The 18,530-nt window shown below is 42.7% G+C and overlaps 1 protein-coding gene across 3 annotated transcripts in view; it reads right to left on the bottom strand.

The window, feature by feature from the left end:
• Window positions 1–18,530, bottom strand: part of LOC144823461 (receptor-interacting serine/threonine-protein kinase 3-like) — a 1,695,550-nt gene that overhangs the window by 1,011,843 nt on the left and 665,177 nt on the right. The window lies entirely within an intron of this gene.

The following is an 18,530-nucleotide window of genomic DNA, read 5'->3' as shown; positions in this document are numbered from 1 at the left end:
TGAGTGTCTGTATACACTGAGTGTATCTAAGGTTATATTAGAGTCTGAAGAGGTTTATCGTATTAGCACAAGAATGATGTCAAATGAGATGTCATCAGTGATGTCATCAGTGATGTCATTTGAGATGTCATCAGTGATGTCATCAGTGATGTCACTGACCATGTCATGAATGATGTAATATGTGACATGATCAGCAGTGGATTGCAGGTGCGCGATATATAGTTAGTGCAACTAACTATATATGGAATTTCAATGGTTTTGTGTGAGTAAAATAAGGTTTTTTAAATGCTAATTCCTAACTATATATGGTCTATAACCTATGGTTTTTTCAGTGAATTTTCAAGGTTTTGTAAATGCTAATTCCTAACTATATATGGTCTATAACCTATGGTTTTTTCTGTGAATTTCAATGGTTTTTTAATAGCAAATATCATAAGCTGTCGAATGTCAAGTACGTGGTAAGTGAAAACATTTTCGTGTTTATGCACACTGATCTGCTTTGAATGGTGCCCCCCCCCTCATTTCTATTAGGAGTACTCTCTCTTTGCAGATAGTGAAAGGTAGTTAACGCAGGTCTTTGCCCCCATTGTAATCCGTCGTGCCTGCTTCTCTCTCCATTTGATTGATTGTTATCCAAGTATTTACTGTTTTAGAATTAGTTCTCTTTGGTTCATTCTCTATTTACAAACAAACACAGAGTCGCAACACTCTGTTTAGTCTTTGCAGATAACGAAAAATCGTGTAAAAAAAAAAGAAAAGGAATCGAGCAAAATCAGTAGGCCACTAATGGGATCTCTTTTTGACCTCGCTAAAATAGAAACATTAGGAACAACCCCTCATGACAAATACAAAACTAGTGAGATGAACTGAACTCCACACAATGATGGCTGCAAAACAGCTCGGCTCCGCCACCCACCCCGCCCAAAATAACGATAAAGAACGGCTGCCATGATTGGTTGCGGAATGACCACGACGGAGCTACGAAATGGTGCTGCTCTCATGCTAACCCCAGCTTCAGTCTGAAACATCCAGAAACACTGTAGACTACCAATTCGATCAGTTCCGGTAGCGCCCCAATGTAACCCGGTAGAGAAGAACTAGCTCTCCCCTCTTTGACTGATGGTTCTTGTTGCCTGTCCCTTCTGTTGTCATTTAACAGAACTATTTAGCCTGCTGAAAGGGGTTGTGTTCCGACCGCTGGTTGGTGGAGACATTTTGACTATATTCTGTACCTGCGTTGTCGCGTAATGCGTCATATGACGCGCCGCGTTAGCGCATCCGGAAGTCATCCGGGGCGCGCAGCGCGTAACGTAAGCATAACAAGTCATGTGACTTGTTAATAAAACTTTTCATTGGTTCATTTTACTTTTCTTATTGTAATGATGAAAGGCTTGGTCATATGACCTAAAAATTACGCTTTTCATTACTTCCGAACATTATTTTTTCTTAAATATATGTTATAATGTTCCAGGCTAATGTACTTTCCCGGAAATTTTACAACTGTCCTGCAAGTAAAATATATTCTTTTTTCGAGAAAAAGAGCGTTTCTTCGTCCCATGACGGAGCCGTTGAGCAAAAGAGGGTCGACCTGCTGTCTTAGTCGCCGATACGCCTGAATATGAGATTCTTATCGATCACTTTATGTTGCAGGAATAGAAAACACAACAGCCCTTGACCATTTATCTTTACTGCGTTCCTTCGTATTATACCTTTTACCCTTCATGTAATTGGTCTGCTTTATTTCACTTGCCTTTTAATGATTCTAAAACAGTCACTATTATTAAAAACTTTACCAATGTATATACTACTACCATGTTTTCTTTTAAAAACCTTTATTGAGAAAATTTCATTATACAAATACGAGCCTATAACCACGTGGGCCTGCCACAGAGCAAACTGTAATCGTATATGATGAATAGACATTTACACTGTAGAGGAACGTAACGGGCGGGCCATTAGGTTGCAAGAACTAAGGTGTCTAACAGTTACGGAATCGGTGGACGTACATTTTATAATTAAAATACGACAGGGCCAGTTACAATAAAATTATCTAGATATACATTTGCGGGCAAGTACCATGGGTGACGTTAATTCGAACTTTCAACAGTACAGTAATCAATAACACATCAGAACTTAATATCAATAGGGATGTCGAAATATTCAATCAATTCTCGTCCCCGCCCGCCATGTGCTTCAAAACTGCATACGTATCTCGTGATTTCAAGGTTCTGCAACCAGTACACAACAAGGAGTTACGAGTCCCATTTATTCTGGCGCCATTTTGGGCGAGGACGGGCAGGTCCAGGATATAGTCAAAATGTCTCTACCAACCATCGACTATGATGATGTTCATATGCTGTATTTATTAGAGTAACACTCATCTGTCCACATGAAATTAATTTGCCACAATCTAAACATGTCATTTTAATCTTTCCAAAGTTCTTCTAAATATTTGGGACCGTTTCCCTTGCCTCTGAAGCTCTCAGTGCCACTTCTTTGATGAATGTACTAGCAGGTCAGGGGTTCTCCTCCAAATCTCTCTTTTATGCAGCACTATAATTAATTGGTGCCACCTCTCCATATGACGATGCATGGTATAGTTACCACAACTATATATTTTTTCGGTTCCTCTGGAGAGTTCATCGTGGCGGATGAAGCGTGTAACGTACCGGGCATTTACCTTTTTTTGCATGTACAGGAAAGGAAAAAAAAATCGAGCGTCCGAGTTCTAAGGTGTCCCAGGGCCATTTTGGTGGACCAGGCCCAAATCCAAAGAACAGCCATCTCACAGGCTAATGGGGCGACCCACGTCGAGTTTCAGCATTGTAGGATGACCACACAAGTATAGCAACTTGCTAGACATCACCTCGGTGCCATCCGGATCTCGGCGCCCCACTGCAGATGAAGTGCCTCTCAACTATGAAACCACCACGGTGACATCCGGATCTTGGCGCGTTGTGCTGCCTTCGGCCTATTCGCATATCGGTCCGCTACTGACGCCATCTCACAGGCTAATGGGGCGACCCACGCCGAGTTTCAGCATTGTAGGATGACCACACCAGTACAGCAACTTGCTAGACATCACCTCGGTGCCATCCGGATCTCGGCGCCCCACTGCAGATGAAGTGCCTCTCAACTATGAAACCACCACGGTGACATCCGGATCTTGGCGCGTTGTGCTGCCTTCGGCCTATTCGCACATCGGTCCGCTACTGACGCCATCTCACAGGCTAATGGGGCGACCCACGCCGAGTTTCAGCATTGTAGGATGACCACACCAGTACAGCAACTTGCTAGACATCACCTCGGTGCCATCCGGATCTCGGCGCCCCACTGCAGATGAAGTGCCTCTCAACTATGAAACCACCACGGTGACATCCGGATCTTGGCGCGTTGTGCTGCCTTCGGCCTATTCGCACATCGGTCCGCTACTGACGCCATCTCACAGGCTAATGGGGCGACCCACGCCGAGTTTCAGCATTGTAGGATGACCACACCAACTTGCTAGACATCACCTCAGTGCCATCCGAATCTTGGCATCTCAACGCCTAGTGGTATCTTCCATACAAAAAATATTGTTACGCTGCCTTTGGCCCCATTCGCACATCAGTCCGCAACTTAGACATCACCTCGGTGCCATCCGGATCTTGGCATCTCAGCGCCTTGTGGTGTCAGTCAGAAAATATTGTTGTGCTGCCTTCGGCCTATTCGCACATCGGTCCGCTACTGACGCCATCTCACAGGCCAACGGGGCGCCCCACGCCGACTTTCAACATTGTAGGATGGCCACAGAAGTGCGACAACTTACTAGACACCACCTCGGTGCCATCCGGATCTTGGCGCGTTGTGCTGCCTTCGGCCTATTCGCACATCGGTCCGCTACTGACGCAAACTCACAGGCCAACGGGGCGCCCCACGCCGACTTTCAGCATTGTAGGATGGCCACACCAGTGCGGCAACTTGCTACACACCACCTCGGTGCCATCCGGATCTTGGCGCGTAGTGAAGCTGCAGCAGCTGCAAATAAGCTTCAGACAGTGTTACAACCGCTGCTCAGAACTCTCAACTATGACACCACCTCGGTGCCATCCGGATCTTGGCGCGTTGTATTGCCTTCGGCCTATTCGCACATCGGTCCGCTACTGACGCCGCCTCACGTGCCAACGTATTTTCTCCGCATTTTATACCCTATGCCGCATAACAGGTCATGTGACTTGTTTATAAAACTTTTCATTGGTTCATTTTACTTTTGGTTTCCGAATGATGGAAGGCTTGATCATATGACCTAAAAACAACACTTTTCATTGGATGAAAACTTTTTTTTTCCCCCAAACGATGAAAGCCCCACCTTGTTTCTGGATGTTTCAGACTAAACTGGCGTCAGCATGAGAGCACCACCATCTCGTAGCTCCGTCGTGGTCATTCCGCGAGCAATCATGGCAGCCGCTCCCCACCAGAAGCCTGCGGGAGTCGGGGCCCCCAAAACTTTTGATGAATTCTCAAGGCGGAGGGGACGCTTTCGAGAATGGGGTCCAAGACCTAGCAGACAAGCGTCCGATTTCCAAGGTGTCCCAGGGCCATTTCAGTGGACCACGCCCAAAAAGGAAAGAGCCTGCCGCCATTTTGAGAGTCCTGTGGCAGCCGCCTATCGCTGCACCGCAAGAGTGGGCGCAACTCAGCTGAATGGCGGATTTTGACACAGTGGACCAAAAGCGGACGAAATGGCAACTGAAACGGTAAAGGGGCGCCCCACTAAAACAGATGAGACTCCACCTGGAGAGGCCCGTTCACGCCGCCTCCCCCGGGGCGCTCCACGCCGTTATTCGGAGCAGCATTGTAGGATACCAAAACCAGTGCGGCAACTTACTGGACATCACCTTGGTGCCATCGTTCTGCTGCCTTGGAACTATTCGCACAACAGTTTGCTACTGATGACCCACCCCCCGCGACGCCCCACGCCGTTATTTGCTGGGTGGCAACTTACTAGACATCACTTTCGTGTCATCTAGATTTCGGCGCGTTCTGCTGCCTTGGAACTATTCGCACAACAGTTTGCTACTGATGACCCACCCCCCGCGACGCCCCACGCCGGAAATCTGGACGTTGTGCTGCGTTGGGACTATTCGCACAGCCGACCGCTACTTCGTTGTTTTTCTCTAAAAATGTTTATATGTTATTACTATTTTTGTTTTCTTGTATATATTTATAAATTATTAAAGTTTTATAATCTTACTACTTTGTCGGAGTGCTATATATTTTTAATGTGACACATAATTGTAAAAACTTTGATGTACAAAGAGTCATCCCTGGAATCTTCCGCTTCACGCTCGGTCCCCTCCCCAATCACAATACAGGATGGTTTTCAGATAATAGCAACGCTTCTGCTGTGACGGATCTCATCGAGTGTGGGCCTTGATCTACTATAACTCCTTTGAAGAGGGGTGATTCTTTACAGCTGTGGCCATAAACTACATCTGCAGGGCTAGCTGATAGCCTAGGACCGGCCTGGACAATCGGACACAGAGGAAAAGGAGTGTCAGAGGGTGCGGTAGTGAATAGGGCGAAAGGGAGGTGTCGGGCGGGCACAGGGTGTGATTCTCAGGGAAGAGCAGCGCAGATGGGGGGAGGTTTATTACCCATGCATAAGACAGAGAGCGGGGGTGACCACTGCCTGGGTGAGATGCTTGCGAGGGTGGGGAGCCATACTAAGGATCGACAGCGTGCACAGAGTGGGTCTGGTCAAGGCATCTAAAATGGCTGCCGTGCACGACAAAAGTGTGGCATTTGAAAAAAGACAAGATGGCGCACACAATGTTTTTCAACAATTCCTGATTTCCTTCGAATCGAACGTTAACAGACGTTGGGGCATATTACCAAAGTTAAGCGATATTTATCCCTAACGATGCATTGCAAAGATTTTTTTACCGTCAGAAATTATCGCAGATAAACCTTGCTATTATCAAGGTTTATCGCAAATACGATAAAAAACGAGCGCAATGCATTAATATCGCTGAAAACTCCGCGATATTCATGCATTACCGAGCTAATGCTCTTAGCCATGTTATCCACCTCCCATTGGATAACATGGCTAAGAACTGCTCAGGGCAGCTGTTACTTTTTGGAGATATTCGCACTTATCTCGAATATTTCCAAAAGTTGATAATAGGAGATAGCGATGTTAGCGACTGTTTCCAGTCGCTAACATCTTGGCATGCCCACTTTGCATGTCATTAGTGATAAATATCACTCACATGCAAAGTGGGACCCAAGATGGTCGCTATCTCCTACTAGCCGTCGCTAACTGGTGTTAGCAACAGCTAGGTAATACAGATATAATTTTATCTCCGCGAAGCGGAGCGCTGTTACAGATATATATCTTGTTTTTGAACGTTAATTTCTCAAAATGCACTGAAGCACATATATTGAGACATAGCAAAGGCACATCGGGCTACCAGTCCCTAATATTTTACCAAGTTTCGTGCAAATCCATTCAGCCGTTCGATTATTATTATTATTTTTTTTTTTTGCCCCGCGGGGCCCTTTTAAAACCTCCATATCAAACCTAGGGGGTCAGCGAGGATCTACTATGCCCCCTTATGGTCATTTGCCCCTTCGCTTTGGCCTCCTCTTGTCTCTCGATCCTACCGAGAGACAAGATGGCGGCCGCTACGTACTGTTTGGAATGTTTACAGACACCGGAGAGCCAATCAGCTTCGCTTCGCAAAGCTCCGTAACGCGAAAAGTACGCGAAGCGGTGCGCTGTTACAGATATATATCTTTTTTTGAACGTTAATTTCTCAAAATCCACTGAAGCACATATATTGAGACCTAGCAAAGGCACATCGGGCTACCAGTCCCTACAATTTTGCCAAGTTTCGTGCAAATCCATTCAGCCGTTCGATTATTATTATTATTATTTTTTTTTGCCCCGCGGGGCCCTTTTAAAACCTCCACATCAAACCTAGGGGGTCAGCGAGGATCTACTATGCCCCCTTATAGTTATTTCCCCCTTTGTTTTGACCTCCTCTTGTCTCTCGATCCTACCGAGAGACAAGATGGCGGCCGCTACGGACTGTTTGGAATGTTGACAGACGCCGGAGAACCAATCAGCTTCGCTTCACAAAGCTCCGTTGCGCGAAAAGTCCGCGAACCAGTGCGCTGCCCGGTCCGCTGTTACAGATATATATCTTTTTTTAAACGTTAATTTCTCAAAATCCACTGGAGCACATATATTGAGACCTACAAAAGGCACATCGGGCTACCAGTCCCTACAATTTTGCCAAGTTTCGTGCAAATCCATTCAGCCGTTCGGGCTAAAAGTGAGGCCAACCGCCCTATGGAAAACTCAATGTTAAAAACACGTTTTGGGACCCCCCTTTTTTCTCGGCCCCCACTGGACGAACCCCCCCCAAATTTTCAAGGGCTGCTCAGAAACAAAATGTGCCATTTTCCTGAAAATTTCAGCCAATTCCGTCCACAAACGCCAAAGTTATTAGACATAGAATTTTCAAAAAACCCATAGAGAAAAAATCCTAACTATATATACCTACTGGCGACCGCCAGTAGGTAATATATATATATATATATATATATATATATATATATATATATTCACTGAAAAAACCATAGGTTATAGACCATATATAGTTAGGAATTAGCATTTACAAAACCTTGAAAATTCACTGAAAAAACCATAGGTTATAGACCATATATAGTTAGGAATTAGCATTTAAAAAACCTTATTTTACTCACACAAAACCATTGAAATTCCATATATAGTTAGTTGCACTAACTATATATCGCGCACCCGCAATCCACTGCTGATGATGTCACATATTACATCATTCATGACATGGTCAGTGACATCACTGATGACATCACTGATGACATCTCAAATGACATCACTGATGACATGACTGATAACAACATCCAGTGATTTTTTGTTTCTGTAAAGTTTAAATATGTCTTACATATTGAAGAATGAGTGGATGTGTAAGTGTCTGGACGAAGGATTTAGTAGGTGCATGACTGACTGTATGACTGAGTGATTAAATGTGTCTCACTGAGTGCATGGGTTAGTGACTAAACTGTCTTAATTTGTGCATCATTATGTCTGTTGTTCTATAAACTGCTGCATGTGTTGATCAGTAGCTATATGAGTAACTATATGAGTTATTGATTGATTGCCCAAGTATTTGTATGGGAGACTGAGTGTGTGTGTGGCTGGCTGGGAGGTGTATGACTCTGTGCAGATCAATGTGTACTTGTATCAATGATTGTATAAGAAGGTAAGTATGTGTTAGTATATGTTTGAAAATGTAAGGTGCTCTATGTTTAACTGTATAGACAAGAAAATGGAAGTGTCATTGATTCTTTACAGGACTGACTAGGTGTGTGAGTAACTCCATGGATGAGTGGCAGACTGTGAGTGTCTGTATAGGTGTATGAGTGCATATGATAGTGTTGTAAAGATGAGTGATTGTATGTATGAATGATTGTATGGGTGAATGAGTGAAGGTGTGTGTAGACGTAGGAATCAGTGAGTGCGTATGTAGTAACTAGTATTGGTGTGTCAATGGTTTCAAAAATTATACTCTGTATTTAACACTGGGTGAAACAGAGGTTATATTAAAATGTGAGGAGATGCATTGTATTGTCACATGAATGATATCATCAGTGATGTGGTCATTGATGTCAAATGAGATGTCATCAGTGATGTCATCAGTGATGTCATTTGAGATGTCATCAGTGATGTCATCAGTGATGTCACTGACCATGTCATGAAGGATGTAATATGTGACATCATCAGCAGTGGATTGCGGGTGCGCGATATATAGTTAGTGCAACTAACTATATATGGAATTTCAATGGTTTTGTGTGAGTAAAATAAGGTTTTTTAAATGCTAATTCCTAACTATATATGGTCTATAACCTATGGTTTTTTCAGTGAATTTTCAAGGTTTTGTAAATGCTAATTCCTAACTATATATGGTCTATAACCTATGGTTTTTTCAGTGAATTTCATTGGTTTTTTAACAGCTAATATCTGTAGCTGTAAAATGTATTCTTCTTTAAATCCAAAAATATATTTTATATGTTTATTAATAACTTTTTTTAAAAAAAAAAATTTTTCTTCGTTCCCGCTTCGCGAATCGGGAAGCTTCCCGTTAGCTGACCTTGATGCCGCGAAATAGACCACGAGCCGGTAAACGTTTCTTTACCGCAACTGCCGCGTTAGAAAACAACATCGTGACGCCTCCCGTCCGCATGACGTTTCGCGTTGTCGCGTGATACGTCATATGACGTGCTACGTTAGCGAACTCGTACGCTTACCGAGTCGCAAAGCACAGGTTTCTGGAAGCAAACCGGGAGGCCCTGCAAAGCGCGTAACATACACACAGCAGGTCATGTGACTTGGTAATAACACTTTTCATTGGTTCATTTCACTTTCGGTTTCCTAATGATGTAAGACTAGGTCATATGATCTAAAATGAACACTTTTCATTGGTTGAGAACTATTTTTTTTCCCAAATGGTGAAAATCCCTCCTTCTTTCCTCACTCTGACTTTCATCATTGTGAGAGAAAGACCCTTTGTTACCAGTGAGCAATGGCTTCTTTACTAGCTTCAGCTGGTGCTTCCCCACCACCTCCACCACATCCAAGGAAGAGTGGACCACCTGCTAAAGTTATAATTCAGCAAGAAGACGAAGAAGAGGAACAGGACGACCTAGATAATCTCCCTATTATGGCCAGAAGATCTGTTGTACCGGAAGTAACGGGACCAGAGGGCAGGGAGATGGTGCCAAATATACAAACGAGATTTCGTGAAGTAAAACAAGTCTGCCTACATTGCAGTGGATTCATTTGCTACGCAGAAAGTAGCATCACTCTGATCAACAGAGCTATTGACAATCATGCTCATGTTTGTCCGAAACTCCCCAAACAATAAATTCTTTTTTTTTGTTTTCTTGCTCCTGTTGAGCCCTTTACAATGAATCGTTTTCGTTGCCCCCTCCGAAAAAAAAACAAAAAAATTATAAAACTATTCAGAAAAATTCAAAAAAAGTAAAAAAATGTTCAGAAAAATAATAAAAAAAATATAAAACAACAAAAACAATTTAAAAAAAAGTTCTTTTCAGAACTACCTCCCCGTTATTAAAAAATTGGTACAATATTTGCAACTGTGCCAACCTCTATTTCTCTTAGTTCGCTTCCCAGTTCGCTCCCCGGTACGCGAACCGGAAGCGAACCCCAAATTTTTTTTTTTAAAAAAGAACAGTAAGTATAAGGGAAGGAAACAGACACTTATGTTAAAAGAAAGACAGCTATAAGGGAGTAAACTAGAGATACTATTACCCGTAATCCACTGCTGATGATGTCACATATTACATCATTCATGACATGCTCAGTGACATCATCAGCAGAGGATTGCGGGTAACAGTATCCCTAGTTTATTCCCTATAGCTGTGTTTCTTTTAACATAACTGTCTGTTTCCTTCCCTTATACTTACTGTTCTTTTTAAAAAAAAATTTTTAGATCAGTCAGAAACAGTGAAAGTAATGAAATATAAAAGACTACGTAGAATATGAGGACTGTATGCAACAACTTTGACACTTACAGAAGCCTCACCTTCTCCATGCCTCCTACACAGTTCTACATGTACATCATAAATGCAAACAGAACAGAATTAATTATACATGTTAAATGGTTTATTTTTGCTGTTCTCAGAATGTATCAAATTTCACTAAAACAGTGACTTGAAGGTATTCATCATATAACAGCGGGGAAAAAAAAACACAATCAAAATGATTGTGTTTAAAAAACCCATACAACATTAGAAATCAGAATTCAGAACTCCTTAAAGTTAACTTACTTTCCATGACGGCCAAGGATGTCCTATGAACAGCTTACACTCTGTTGTGCTGTTATTACTTTCAACCCGCCACTTTCTGAAAGAAAACCTCCATCGTTTTCAAAAACATGTTACATACAATAAATGACTTCTTGCTCTCTACCACAAGATTCCACAAGGCCAAATCTTGTCAGAGCCATGTATAACTCTTGGATTTCTTGTTAGCCAATCCCGTCTTTTCGCATTTCCACAACTTTCAGAATTAAAATGTTGAAGATCATTTACACAATCCTGGACTAGTAATATCTTCCCCTTCTTCCTCAATCATGTTCTACATTTCCTATCACACTGATACTGCTTACTATGAAGCAGACTTACACTACCTTTATGACTAGTACAATTATTTAATTCTCTACATCACTTTTAATCACAAAGCAATGTAAAACAGTAGACAGCATTGCAGACTTACATTCCCTCTACTCCATGTTTTGATTGGCTTCTTCAATTAGCTTATAAAAAGAAACAGTTTTTCTGAACTCATTCAAAGTGCACGTATTTCTCCATAAAGTCCAGTGTTATGGTAAGAAGTTATGTCTCTGTACTACACTTATCCTCAAGGCCAAATCGTGTAGGAGCCATGAGAACTTCTTGAAATTCCTCAGAGCACATCCCGAGATTCTTTCCCTAAAATTTTGGTTTTAAAAACACCAGGTAAGAGTTTTTAAGGTCAAACGGCAATTTTTTTTTGAAAATTAAAACAGAATCATTGCAGAATGACCAGCCATTTCTACACTTTAAATAAGCTGTATAATGTCCTGATGTTATTGAAGGACCATCATGATATATAATTGCTACAGTTACAAAAGTCCTTCCTGATATTGACAACTGTGAAGCCACAAAATTTTTAATTAAAGTTGTCAATTTTGTTCCATCAGGCCTACATTGTTGGAACATTAAAATGACATACTGGCCATATGTTCGTATAAATAATGTGGACATCATTTCAGATTTACATTGGCTACACTCCATGTTGTGATCAGCTGCTTTTACTAGCTTATTAAAAGAGACTGATTTACTGTCTGGCAAAGTTAAATATATAAATCTTTCTGAGTCTACACTAGTAGTACTTGATACCCTACAGTTCTCGCAGTCATGCTGCCATTGATAAGAAAGCCCAAACAGGTGATCTACATCTACACCTTCATCATGCAATACATCAAGCATGTACATTAAAAACTCCTGACAATCTTGCTGACTATTTTAATTGTGTTTGGCCTGAACATCTGTCTAACAGATTTCGAATTTCAGACACACTTTCTATGTTTGTTCTATCAGTGCTACATTTCTCTAACACAGAATTTAACAAACTGCAAAATCTTTGATCAGAATTGACCACAATCTCTTCTTTTACATTTTCTAGAGAAAACAAAACATTAACTACTACATTAGCATTCCTCGAGACGAACGGATCCCTCGACCCCTCACAGTCCGGCTTCAGAGCCAACCACAGCACCGAGACCGCCCTCATCGCCGCCACCGATGACATCCGAGCCCTGATGGACAATGGAGAAACAGCGGCCCTCATCCTCCTAGACCTCTCCGCGGCATTCGACACGGTCTGCCACCGCACCCTAGTACGGCGCCTCAGCAACATCGGCATCCAGGACAAGGCGCTGGAATGGATCATCTCCTTCCTCGACGGAAGAACACAGAGAGTCCGCCTACCACCGTACAAGTCAGAGGCCTCCGAAGTCATCTGCGGCGTCCCCCAAGGATCATCCCTGAGCCCCACCCTCTTCAACGTCTACATGAGCCCCCTCGCGGCCATCGTACGCAAACACAACCTCAGCATAATCTCCTACGCCGACGACACCCAGCTGATCCTCTCCCTGACCAACGACCCCGCCGCCGCCAGAGCCAACCTGCACGAAGGGATGAAAGAGGTAGCCGAGTGGATGACGACCAGCCGCCTGAAACTGAACTCGGACAAGACGGAGGTCCTCATCCTGGGCTCCTCACCCTCCGCCTGGGACGACTCCTGGTGGCCCCCCGCCCTGGGCACCGCACCCAAACCGACTGACCATGCACGAAACCTGGGCGTCATCCTGGACTCCTCCCTCTCCATGACCAGGCAAGTCAACAACGTCTCCTCGGCGTGCTTCAACATCCTACGCATGCTACGGAAGATCTTCTGGTGGATCCCCACCGAGACCAGGAAGACCGTCACCCAGGCCCTCGTCACCAGCCGACTGGACTACGGCAACGCCCTCTACGCCGGTACCACCGCCAAGCTCCAGAAGAGACTCCAGCGGATCCAGAACGCCTCAGCCAGACTCATCCTCGACATCCCACGAACCAGTCACATCTCCGGACATCTGAAAGACCTTCACTGGCTCCCCGTCAACAAAAGAATCACCTTCCGCCTCCTCACCCACGCACACAAAGCCCTACACGACCAAGGCCCGAGCTACCTCAACAGCCGAGTCAACTTCTACGCTCCCAAACGCCACCTCCGATCAGCCAACCACGCCCTCGCCGCCGTCCCCCGCATCCGAAGAGCGACTACAGGAGGAAGGTCCTTCTCCTACCTGGCCGCCAAGACCTGGAACTCCCTCCCGACCGACCTGCGCCTGACCCAAGACCACCTCTCCTTCAGGAAGAAGCTGAAGACCTGGCTGTTCGAGCAGTAGCGGCACCGCCCCCCCCCCCCCAGCGCCTTGAGACCCTACGGGTATGTAGCGCGCTCTATAAGTGTCAATGATTGATTGATTGATAGCATAGCAGTTGACACCAGAACTGTTTTCAAATTGAAAACCAACAACATCTTCAACAGAATCCTTTTTGTTTCTGCTTGTAATTTCAGGTTCATCGACTTTTCGTCTTTTTGCTACAACCTCCCCAGTATTGGTCACATTTCTTCGTTTCCGGCCTACCACACTTTTCTCAAACAAAGGATACTGAGGCAAATGTGGCGCATACTCTCTTCTCAACCTATTGTATTCCTTAACACAATCTAGATCCGCACAAATGTTTGTGACATCACACTCAATCAAGTACAATCCCGATAAAGTCCTAACTCGTGACAATGCCACATATGCCATACCCTCCTTGAACACAGAACTGCCAATATTCACCAATGCACAGTCTACACTTAAACCTTGCGATTTATGAATTGTCACCGCATATGCCAAGCAAACAGGAAACTGCTTACGACGAACATATAAGTCTTTTACAAGCAAAAATCTAGCAGAACAACGAGCAATTAGCTGTACTTCCTCAATGCCATCAAATTTAATTTTTAAAAATTCAATTCCATCTCTATTTCTGTATTTCACAAAATCAACAACATTACCCATTGATCCATTTACCAGACCTCTTTCAACATGTAAATTCCTTCTTAAAATTATACGGCAGTTCAAGCACACATTCAGAGTCTTTTCAAAACCCGCAGTTTTAGATATACTCTTCTCTAATGAATCCAATTTTGTTTTCAGATTCTCAGACAAAATAATTGTTGATCCCATATGCTCTACTCTGTCAATAGCTTCCAATTTCACAATCTCTTGCTTTTCTAAATGCAACATTTTGTTGTTGAATTTGGCACATTCTGCAAGAGTTGGCATCAAACATATTCCAGATTTTTTCTCAGTAACTTTCTGAAAAATATTCTCAGGCACAACATCTTCGTCTGGATATAAATTTGTCAGTAATCGTGCATGTAAAGCTTCTTTCCCATGCTCGGTCACTTTTCCAATTCTAACATCTTGTAGAATAGTCTTGTAAACTTCATCCTTTGCCTGACGCATATTTTCATGCAGTTCAGCATAATTGAAGTTTAACCATATATTGACGTTGCCAATACTCCCTAAGCACTTCCTGGTATCTTCATGCGTGAGCATTTTGAACACAGGTTGCCCTTTCACTGGTGTCAGCTGCAGAAGATCTCCGAAAACAATGATGTGTTTGCCACCAAATAACACATCATACTCTGTTTTGAGAACTTCTTGCATTCTCAAATGCACAAAGGCAAGCATGACATTGGAAACCATGCTTACTTCGTCAATGATAAGAAGTTTCATTTTCCTCAAGACTCTTGAAACTTCAAAACAAGCATCTCCAGATAGCTTGTGATATTCTAATTTGTTGTCATGCTCCACTGGCAGCATCAGTAAACGATGTAAAGTAATCCCTTTAATGTTATGTGCTGCCAGTCCAGTTGGAGCGGTGACAACACAAGACAGCGATGACTCTGTCCTTTCCTGCAAATAACATGAAATTGCTTTAATAAGGAAACTTTTTCCAGTTCCCGCTTCTCCACTCACGTACAGTCGGACAGGCTTCAACGACGTACATGAGCACTCTTTCTTGTCATGACTTAATCCATGATCAATTTGCATGGTAAGTTCGTCATATATTTTCCTCTGCTCAACGTTGAGTTGTCTTTCCAACTCTTCTAAGTTAACCGCATCCTCCTGAGCATGTGCCATGGCTCTTTCCACTTCATTCATAGCAGTGGCAGCTTCATTTTCGATAAGAGGTCCTCCTAGTGGATCCTGACTCAATGAAGCAGAACTCTGACTGTCCTGAGAACTGTCTCTGGCAATCTCGGCTGCAATCGTTGCTTCCTGCTCAATTTCCACATTCAACATTTCTACATATTTGGGAAAAGCAGGACATTCTATGGTCTCCTTGGCAGCATTGAATGAGTCTTCGTAACAAAGGAAATCTCCAAGCAGTTCCTCTTCTGCACGCCAAGGCTTAAAAAGTTGCAAAAGTGCTAAATAGAAAAACTCCTTTTTTTCAGGAGATTCGCCACTCAATTTTCGATGGTTTATCAAGTGGCATTTTCTTTGCTTGACCAGACATCCCTCACTTCCTATTACAGCATACACTCCTTTCTCAGTATCTTCTTTGATGTTCCTCTTGAATATGTAATTTTGCAGAACCTCATACAGACAAACATTCTCGAGGTGACTGCTTCGATTTGGATAATATGTATCCAACATGTTGCTCTTCAAAATGTCGGTACTGTTTGGCTCCTTTTCCGCCAAATACTCAATTTCCCGCACAGGTTTCAGAACTCGATTACGCGTTGCAGCAAGACCAACACTCGCCCAAACGATACTCCTGGACTTGGCATAGAGACTTGCTGAAGACAACCGGTCAGAACATTCGTAAGCTCCGATTTCTCGATGCGACAACATCTTCAGACTGAAACTGTACAACTTCTTGCTGAGGCTCTTTTCATGGGAAATGTCCTCCCACATATCCTTCAATTCTGTCTTCTCTTTTTTGGTGATGTAAGATGTCACATACCGAGCCACAGCCATACAGTTATCAGCCACAAACTGTATATCCATGTTAGCATTCCACATGGACAAAATCACCGGGTTGTAGTCGTTGATGTACTTAGACTCTTCGTTCCTCTTCAAATTGTATGTGTTTTTAGGTGATTTCTTCATCACATTATGTCGCAGCGAAGACATCAAACTGTTCACTCTTCCTTTAGAAATCACCGATCGTGGAAAGCCGAAACGACATTTGGTGTAGAACTTGTCTTTGTTCCGGAATTTACGACGACAGTACTTTCCACATCGATGGCTTTGGAAACGTAGAACTTTTTCTCGTAGGCTTTTTTTCTCCTTTGCGTTTGGAACAGCACACGCAGAATACTGTTCTATGAAACTCATCACTGAGTCTTCTGCATCCGTTCCAAATTTAGGTGCATCCTTGATCCACAGCAACATATGTATATGAGGAGCACCTCTTGCTTGGTACTCCTTCCTCCAGAAGAAATCCAACACCTCTCCAAGAGGTGGATTCTTCTTATTCATGATGAAAGACATCATACCTTCAAATCTATGATTGAAGTACCTACATACATTGACTGGATCCAAAGAGCACAGTTCTCCGGGTGTCTTGAATTCGATGTTTTCTACGTTAGCATTTGCCTCTCGTAGAAATTCAAGTAAGTCTTCCCAGCCATACTCAGCACAGCTCAAAGTGAGGAACCATGTGGGAGTTCCTAAGTTTCTTAGCATACATTTTAAATCACCATGACGACGGTACCAGTACTCATTAGTACCACGCTGACACGCCATGAGATTAATCAGGTGAGAATCCAAAATACTGTCTTGGACATTGACTTTATCCATAAAGTCACTTGCCGAGATGTTTTGCATGTGTATACCACTTTTCAAGATGTGGTTCACTGCATATGACAGTCCAGACAGATCGCTTTCAAACAGGAGATGAAACAAATAAGGAATGCATTGTCGAAACCTAGGATCTCCTGCATACAATCGCAAAGTCCGGTATTCAGAAGCAGGAATTTGATGAGGTCGCTCATCATATCTTCCTCCCTGACCTGTTGGAAAAAGCTGTGGGAAACACCGAGCTTCCAAACTTTCCTCCCAAACACTAATGGGACTCCCTTTCGCTTGTTTCATTTGAAACAACTCAATAGCATTCCCCATGACTTCCTTGGAATGCAAAGGATGAACACTATAATGTTCATATATTTCTTCACTAGTACAGGGTTCTACTTTCTCAATTTGACCAGCACACAAATCGCTATCCTCTTCCTCACTTACTTCCTCTTCTGCAACATATACATTTTTATAGTACTTATTATATTTTTTCAAATACAATGTTGCCCTTTTGACTTTCCTAACATCTACTAAATCTTGCCATATTTTCTTATTCTTTGTCGGAACCCCATTAACTAAGATAACAAGAGGTTCCTCTTCCACTTTTTCTACTCCAATTGTGTTAATGTTTTTCTTCAAATCTAGAGGCAAATAAACAACTCTTCCCTTTAATCCTCTCTGTAAATCTGATGGAGGCAATTTCCCTGTCTTTGGCTCCATTCTTACAATAGCCTGAAAGGGATGGATACTTTGAATCAAAATAGATTCATAAGTATTTAAATCCTTCAATTCAGAAGGAATCTCAACCAATTCCAGATTATTATGAACTGCTCTAGCAGGCATCTGGTTTTGATTTAATTTGTTACAACAATAAGTACACACACGTTGATCCAATCCCAAATCAAAACAATTTTCTACCATCAAGTATGTTGTAAAATCCTTCCATTCACTATTATTTTCCCTTTCACTTTTTCCATATAAATCCACTAACTTAGTCTGATTCTTATAATAAGTGCGTCGACAACACACACAAGTGAAATTTGGCCTCTCACTTGATTTCACCTCAAACGTCGCAATTTCCCTCTGGAAATTATCTGTACTGGAAACCTGTACACTATCTTCCACATTACTCTCTTCTTCTTGGTCAATTTCAACATTCTCCTCTTTACTTCCAAAGTAACAAAACTCAATTTCTTCACATATATTCTTCACATCTATTTCAGAACCATGCAAAAGAGCAGCGCATAATTGTTTAAGCATAATTGCTGGACTCTTAGCATAATACAACATTCTAACTAATTTCCTCACTTTATTATGATGCACTGCTAGCATCCTGAAATGATGAAAAACACTCTGGCATACTCTCCTGGAAAGACAAGCCAGTGAATGACCATGCAAACCTATCACTTCTCTCACTCTGCAAGGATCTAATTCTTGCAACAACTTCATTTTCTGCTTCAAACTGTTCTTACTAAATGACCGTATAAAATCACAAAGCAAATTGATGGAATCCTGTCGTACACTGCA

The sequence above is a fragment of the Lissotriton helveticus genome, chromosome 3_1 (genome assembly GCF_964261635.1).
Source record: "Lissotriton helveticus chromosome 3_1, aLisHel1.1, whole genome shotgun sequence".
In the NCBI taxonomy this organism is placed as follows: domain Eukaryota; kingdom Metazoa; phylum Chordata; class Amphibia; order Caudata; family Salamandridae; genus Lissotriton; species Lissotriton helveticus.
Note: the sequence above shows the minus strand (reverse complement) of the source record. Positions and strands in the feature narration are given on the sequence as shown.